Source organism: Salvelinus sp. IW2-2015, linkage group LG10 (genome assembly GCF_002910315.2).
Source record: "Salvelinus sp. IW2-2015 linkage group LG10, ASM291031v2, whole genome shotgun sequence".
In the NCBI taxonomy this organism is placed as follows: Eukaryota; Metazoa; Chordata; class Actinopteri; order Salmoniformes; family Salmonidae; genus Salvelinus; species Salvelinus sp. IW2-2015.
Genome location: NC_036850.1, coordinates 16,620,500 through 16,628,904, shown reverse-complemented (window position 1 = coordinate 16,628,904; position 8,405 = coordinate 16,620,500). Strand labels below are relative to the sequence as shown.

Below are 8,405 nucleotides of genomic sequence, written 5' to 3'. Positions count from 1 at the left end.
CTAACTGCGACTGGTGTGCTGAGGCTGTGACTGGTTGTGTGAGCGACTGGTGTTTGAGGCTGATCTGTGCCCTCTCACACCCAGTCAGCCTCACACACCCAGTCAGCCTCACACACCCAGTCAGCCTCACACACCCAGTCAGCCTCACACGTCTTCATCTTCACCACCCTATGGATCCTGGATCTTATCTTTTCCCTCTCTCCCCTCCCTTAACCATTGCTTCCTCAACCTGTAGTCAGTGCGCTCTGCCTCACTCTCTTTCTTATTCACAGCCCTCTCTATCCCTCAAAAACACACAAGTCAGGTGGGAATGTTTGTGAACTAGGAACCAGCTTTTATCTAGTTTAAGGAACATTCCATAGACTGTCTACACAATACAGAGACGGAGAAAGGTGGAACCACTGAGATTTACTGCTGCTATGTTGTCTGGGCTGTTGGTTATGCAATTGATTCACACAGGGGGTGTGTACACCACACACACATACATACACAGCTGTGTCTGATTTTCACAGTACTCTGCACAAAGTTAGGAGGTGCGTGTCCCTTTTCATCTACAGTAGAACTCTCTTCAGCATGCACAAGCCTAGCTGACGACAGAATTACACAGAACCGCATGCTGTTGTCTGTTTTCAGATGCCATATTTCATWTATAATGTACACGACACATGATGACATCTTACTGTAAAATTGTATTGGTCGTCTTATACAAATGTTTAGCCAATAAACAATCACTAAACAATCACGGAACTCTTTTTAATTACACGGTACCTACTTAGTACACATGGGTAGCCTACGCCATAATAAAGGCAGACATGTTGTTTGCCAGAGGTGGTTTGCCATTTTGCTCTGTTTGTGTTGAGAAGCTGTGGTCTGGCAAAGTTACATCAGCTAGTTTGTAATCTAAGTGTTTGACAGCACTCAGTGTGCTGTTTGGAATCACATTGAGGTTAGGGGAAGTATGGTTTCGGTCGCTCCTCCACAGAGACTGAGATAGTGACAGAAAGCAGAGAGATAGGTCCATGCTGTTCTTTGTACCTTGTACACTGTTTTCTGTAACCTGCCCCACCCCTTTGCCATCACAGTTCAGCTGATAGCAGCGTGACTAATGGTGTAATCTGATGGTGTTTCCCTTCAGGAGGMTGTGCATGTTTACAGCATTACTACTGATGAAAGACGACAGCTAGGTCAGGGTTGAACAGAGAGCAGCACAGAGGAGAACAACGTTGGGCCCTAGTTAATTAGGGCCCAGAGTTTTTCCTGGTCTAGTTATGTGGTCTGGAAATACTCAGGGCCCTGCTGATGACACAACACATCTGTGCCAGTCGTATGGGGGCCGTGCCACTCTGCCACGGCCAGCTGTGCACTCCAGTCTGCAATGTGGTATCAGACTGTGCTAAAGCTAGGCCCACTTAACGAGCCAACCAGCGCTAACGAGAGCAGCGCTCCGGATCGGCCAGGACATATTGCACATTACATTAATAATTATCCCAGCCCATTAACTTCAGAGGCCTTTACAGATAGAACATAAACAGATGATTAGTATGTAAGGACGCACAGTGGGAAAGGAGGAGAGAAGGATGTTCAAAGTGCCCCCCCCCCTCTAGCTTCGCTTTATCTATTGACTTAGCAGGCATGTTGAAAGCAGCTGAAATTGACATAACTCTTCCCTTGTTGTCAGGGGTTCAGTCAATAATGCCAATTCAGTATTCATCAGTACAGTACTTTGAGTGAATGAAGCAGTAAGCAGATGACGTCACTACGACCTACACTACCGTTCAAAAGTTTGGGGTCATTTAGAAATGTCCTTGTTTTTGAAAGAAAATCACATTTTTGGTCCATTAAAATAACATAAAATTGATCAGCAATACAGTGTAGACATAGTTAATGTTGTAAATGACTATTGCAGCTGGAAAAGGCTGATATTTAATGGAATATCTACATAGTCGTAGGCCCATTATCAGCAACCATCACTCCTGTGGCACATCACTTCCAATGGCACATTGTGTTAGCTAATCCAAGTTTATCATTTTAAAAGGCAAATTGATCAGAAAACCCTTTTGCAATTATGTTAGCACAGCTGAAGAAGCAATTCAACTGTCCTTCTTTAGACTAGTTGAGTATCTGTGTAACAGTATAACTTTAAACCGTCCCCTCGCCCCGACACGGGCGCCGAACCAGGACCTCTCTGCACACATCAACAACGGTCGCCCACGAAGCATCGTTACCCATCGCGCCACAAAAGCCGCGGCCCTTGCAGAGCAAGGTGCAACACTACTTCTAGGTTTCAGAGCAAGTGACGTAACTGATTGAAACGCTACTAGCGCTACCCGCTAACTAGCTAGCCATTTCACATCCGTTACACTCACCCCCCTTTCAACCTCCTCCTTTTCCGCAGCAACCAGTGATCCGGTCAACAGCATCAATGTAACAGTATAACTTTAAACCGTCCCCACACCACACATTCTCTCCGGTCCATACGTTACCCAAAAATTCCCGTGTCTCGGCTTCAGACAGGTTGCGGAGTGTTCACTGGAGAGCACCGACGGGGGGGAGAGGAGCGGGCAACGACGGAAGGAGGGGGGGGAGAAGAAGCGTGAGGGGGCGGGGAGGGGGTGGGGACGAATCCGACCTGACGGAAAGGGCGAGGGGGGGGAGGAAGGCGGAGGCGCGAAACCAGGGACCTCTGCACACATCAACAACGGATCAGCCACGAAGCATCGTTACCCAGTCGCTACCACACAAGGCCACGGCCCTTGCAGAGCAAGGTGCAACACTACTTCTAGGTTTCAGAGCAAGTGACGTAACTGATTGAAACGCTACTAGCGCGACCCGCTAACTAGCTAGCCATTTCACATCCGTTACATCTGGAGCATCAGCATTTGTGGGTTCGATTACAGGCTCAAAATGGCCAGAAACAAAGCACTTTGTTCTGAAACTTGTCAGTCTATTCTTGTTCTGAGAAATGAAGGCTATTCCATCTGTGAAATTGCCAAGAAACTGAAGATCCGGTACAATGCTGTATACTACCCCCTTCACAGAACAGCGCAAACTGGCYCTAACCAGAATGGAAAGAGGAGTGGGAGGCCCCGGTGCACAACTGAGCAAGAGGACAAGTACATTATAGTGTCTAGTTTGAGAAACAGATGCCTCACAAGTCCTCAACTGGCAGCTTCATTAAATAGTACCYGCAAAACACCAGTCTCAACGTCAACAGTGAAAAGGCGACTCCGGGATGCTGGCCTTCTAGGCAGAGTTGCAAAGAAAAAGCCATATCTCAGACTGGCCAATAAAAAGACAAGATTAAAACGTGCAAAAGAACACTGGACAGAGGAACTCTGTCTAGAAGGCCAGCATCCCGGAGTCGCCTCTTCACTGTTGACATTGAGACTGGCCATTTTGAGCCTGTAATTGAACCCACAAATGCTGATGCTCCAGATACTCAACTGGTCTAAAGGACAGTTTAATTGCTTAATTAGCACAATAGTTTTCAGCTGTGCTAACATAATTGCAAAAGGGTTTTCTAATGATCAATTTGCCTTTTAAAATGATAAACTTGGATTAGCTAACACAACGTGCCATTGGAACACAGGAGTGATGGTTGCTGATAATGGGCCTCTGTACGCCTATGCAGATATTCCATTAAAAATCAGCCGTTTCCAGCTACAGTAGTCATTTACAACATTAACAATGTCTACACTGTATTTCTGATAAATTTGATGTTATTTTAATGGACAAAAAATTTGCTTTTCTTTAAAAAACAAGGACACTTCTAAGTGACCCCAAACTTTTGAACGGTAGTGTACATCCGATAATAAAGGTCAGCATCCAACATGGAGAGCGACTATCGTAAAAGTCTGTGGGCTGTCCTTGACACTGGATTCTTTCATGGTTGAACTCGCTGTATGTAGATGTTATCTTCAGAGGAATTGAAAATATAGGTAACTATAGGTAACACTCCCATATTGTGCACATATTCTTGGTTTGTTAGTCCCGCTCAAAATGCCTTAGATATCTCTTTTGTCCCACCCCACACACATGTGGAGACCTCAYCTGGCTTAACTGGTGCCTCCAGAGACGAAACCTCTCTCATCGTCACTCAACGCCTAGGTTTACCTCCACTGTACTCACATCCTACCATACCCTCTGTACATTATGCCTTGAATCTATTCTACCACGCCCAGAAATCTGCTCCTTTTTATTCTCTGTCCCCAACGCACTAGACGACCAGTTCTTATAGCCTTTAGCCATACCCTTATCCTACTCTGTTCCTCTGGTGACTTCTATTTCCCCAGGCACTATCATTTGTTGACTTCTGTAACCGTAAAAGCCTTGGTTTCATGCATGTTATTTAGGGATAGGCATCCCGTCAACGAGGACAGTTGTAAATCATGCAGCGCCTTGTGTCACRATCAAAGATTTTAGAGAAACAACAAATGTCGGTACATATAAGTGTCTTATATTGGCTGAAAGCTTAAATTCTTGTTCATATAACTGCACTGTCCAATTTACAGTAGCTATTACTGAGAAAAAAATACCATGCTATTGTTTGAGGAGAGCTCCTAACAACAAAACACTTTTTTCACCGCGATAGGTTTGATACATTCACCTCTGAAGGTGAAATGTGTACTTACATTCTGAAATCTTGCTCTGATTTATCATCCAAAGGGTCCCAGAGATAACATGAAGTTTATTTTTGTTAGATAATCCTTTTTCATATCCTAAAAAGGTCCATATAGCATGCACGATCGATTTTGTATTTCCACTCGTTCAATTTACAAAGGAATCTGTGAAAATCTAACCCTAACATTGTTTCAACCAGTCAAATCACGTTCGTATTTATTCATCAGAGATCCTAGAACGTAACCAGACTTCACTATATCATTAGGGGTGTAGTATATCCTATAGGACACCAAATTTAGTCGGAGAGCAACGCCTTCATGGTACACCGATGACGCGGGCAGTCTTCACTTGATCGACTGTAACKTTGTCAAATAAGCACCAATCGGGGTCAAACAAAGCTTGCTAGATAGCCAATGAGCTGGCCAATGAGCCCCGTATATGCCGCAAAATGTAGCTGCTAACCTTGTGCGACAGCAGCCTTTTCATTTTGGACAAAAATTATAAGAATATGGAGAGTTATGAAGTTATGAAAACTGGGTGTTTTGCAAATGTTGAACTTATAATATGGCTACTAATACTGGAAAAGCTAAATCCAAGTAATCAGATTTGACGATATTCTTGCAGTAAAATGTAATGTGAATGTAAATGTCTCCTTCACGATTTGCCCAAATGTACCTGGGTGACTTCACACTAAATATCATGTAGTTTGCTCATACTTCAAGTTATCCCTCTACAACTTTGCACATACACTGCTGCCATCTTGTGGACACCCGAGGAATTACAACCAGAGTGGTGGCTAGATGTGGGACCTTTCTGTAGCATTTCAAAGATGGTGGTAGAAAAAAACAAAAAAAACTGTTGTTTTTGTCTTTGTATTTTCATCTACCAGATCTATTGTGTTATATTCTCCTACATTCAATTCACACCCAACAAACTTCAAAGTTTCCTTTCAAATGGTACCAAGAATATGCATATCCTTGCTTTAGGGCCTGAGCTACAGGCAGTTAGATTTGGGTATGTCATTTTAGGTGAAAATGTAAAAAAAGGGGGCTATCCCTAAGAAGTTTTAACATCAGAAGCCTCCTCCCTAAGTTTGTTTTATTCACTGCTTTAGCACACTCCGGCAACCCTGATGTCCTAGCCGTGTCTGAATCCTGGCTTAGGAAGGCCACCAAAGATTCTGACATTTCCATCCCAACTGTAACGTCCTGACCAGAGTTCTTATGTGTTTTGCTTGTTTAGTGTTGGTCAGGACGTGAGCTGGGTGGGAATTCTATGTTGTGTGTCTAGTTTGTCTGTTTCTGTGTCCAGCCTAATATGGTTCTCAATCAGAGGCAGCTGTCAATCGTTGTCCCTGATTGAGAATCATATATAGGGAAGGCTTGTTTTGTGTTGGGATTTGTGGGTGATTGTTTCCTGTCTTCTGTGTTTGTCTGCACCAGATAGGGCTGTCTCGGTTTTCACATTTGTTATTTTGTACTTGTAGTAGTGTTACGTTTATTCGTCTATTAAACATGTTGAAACACTAGCCGCGCTGCATTTAGGTCCTCTCCTTCACCTATGGAAGAAAAACCGTGACAGAATACACCCACCAAACTCGGACCAAGAGCGTGGAAACGGGCAGCAGCGACAGCAGCAGCGGGTACCAGGAGGAATGGACATGGAGGAAATCTGGACGGAAAGGACCCTTAGCAGAGCCGAGGAGTGTCGCCGCCCCAAAGCGGAGCTGGAGGCAGCAAAAGCGGAGAGGCGGCATTATGAGGCGCTAGCAAGGCAGAGCGGCTGGAAGCCCGAGAGGCTCACCAAAAGATTCTTTGGGGGGGGGGGGGGCTAAAGGAGAGTGTGGCGAAGTCAGGTAGGAGACTGCGCCAACTTCCCGGGCTTACCGTGGAGAGCGAGAGTACGGGCAGACACCGTGTTGTGCGGAAGAGCGCCCGGAGTCTCCTGTACGTGTGCGTAGCCCGGTGCGAGTTATTTCACTCCCCGCACTAGCCGGGCTAGAGTGAGCATTGAGCCAAGTGCCATGAAAGCCGGCTCAACATATCTGGCTCCAGTACGTCTCCTCGGGCCGGTTGTACATGGCACCAGCCTTACGAATGGTGTCCCCGGTTCGCCAACACAGCCCCAGTGCGGGTTATTCCACCTCCCCGCACTGGACGGGCTACGGGGAGCATTCAACCAGGTAAGGTTGGGCAGGCTCGGTGCTCAAGGGAGCAGTACGCCTGCACGGTCCGGTAATCCGGCGCCACCTTCCCGCCCCAGCCCAGTACCAAACGTCCACACGCACCAGGCTTCCAGTGCGTCTCCAGAGCCCTGTTCCTCCTCCACGCACTCCTCCTGTTGGTGCGTAGTCTCCAGCCCAGTACCTCAGTTCCGGCACCCGCACCAAGCCTCCTGTGCGTCTCCAGACCCTGTACGCACTGTTCCTTCTCCACGCACTCTCCCTATGTGTGCGTGTCTCCAACCAGTACCTCCAGTTCCGGTACCGACCACCAGGCCCTACTGTGCGCCTCAGCAGTCAGAGTCGGCCGTCTCTGCTCAACGCCTGCCTGCACTGCTCGTCTGCCAGCGCCGTTGAGCTGCCCTGCCCTGCCAGCGCCGTCCTGAGCTATCCGTCTGCGCCACAGTGCCGTCTGAGCCATCCGTCCTGCCCAGTGCCGTCTGAGCCATCCGTTGCCCAGTGCCTTCTGACCATCCGTCTGCCCAGTCACGGGTTCCTGAGCCATTCCGTCTGCCCAGTGCCGTCTGAGCCATCCGTCTGCCCAGTGCCATCTGAGCCGAGTCCTCTGCCCATCGATAGTGCCGTCTGAGCCATCCGTCTGCCCAAGTGCCGTCTGAGCCATCCGTCCTGCCCAGTGCCGTCTGAGCCATCCGCGTCTGCCCAGGCCGTCTGAGCATCCGTCTGTCCCGAGCATTAGGCCGCCGTTACTGTCCGAGCCGTTAGAGCCGTCCGTCAGTCAGGAAGCCGCAAGAGCCGTCCGTGCAGTTCAGGAGCTGCCAGAGCCGCCAGCCAGTCATGAGCTGCCCTCCAGTCATGAGCTGCTCCAGTCATGAGCTGCCCTCAGTCTTAGCTGACCCACATGAGCTGCCTCCAGTCATCAGCTGCCTTCCAGTCATGGAGCTGGCCTCCAGTCATGAGCTGCCCTCCAGTCATGAGCTGCCTTCAGTCATGAGCTGCCATTCAGAGTTCATGAGCTGCCCTTTAGACAGTCATGCTGCCCTCAGTCATGAGCTGCCCTTCAGTCATGAGCTGCCCTTCAGTCATGAGCTGCCTTTCAGTCATGAGCTGCCACTCAGTCATGAAGCTGCCACTCGTCCGAGCTGCACTCAGTCCGGAGCTGCCACTAGTCCGGAGCTGCCCCTCTGTCCTGAGCTACCTCTCTGTCCTGAGCTACCTCTCTGTCCCTGAGCTACCTCTCTGTCCTGAGCTGTCTCCTCTATCTAGGGGGACCTTTGTGAAGGTTCCTAGACCAGGGTCGGGGGCGAGGGTCGCCACTCAAAGGACGCTAAGGAGGGGACAAAGACAATGGTGGAGTGGTGTCCTCTCCTGCGCCGGAGCCGCCACCGGACGGACAGATGCCCACCCAGACCCTCTCCCTTGAGTTTTAGGGGTGCGTTCGGAGTCCGCACCTCAGGAGGGCGGTACTGTAACGTCCTGACCAGAGTTCTTATGTGTTTGCTTGTTTAGTGTTGGTCAGAGACGTGAGCTGGGTGGGAATTCTATGTTGTGTGTCTAGTTTGTCTGTTTCTGTGTCCAGCCTAATATGGTTCTCAATCAGATGCAG

At 48.3% G+C, this 8,405-nt stretch overlaps 1 protein-coding gene across 1 annotated transcript in view; it reads left to right on the top strand.

Annotated features, from left to right (window-relative positions):
• Positions 1-8,405, top strand: part of LOC111969387 (ELKS/Rab6-interacting/CAST family member 1) — a 29,952-nt gene that overhangs the window by 2,220 nt on the left and 19,327 nt on the right. The gene's annotated exons all lie outside the window — the stretch shown is intronic.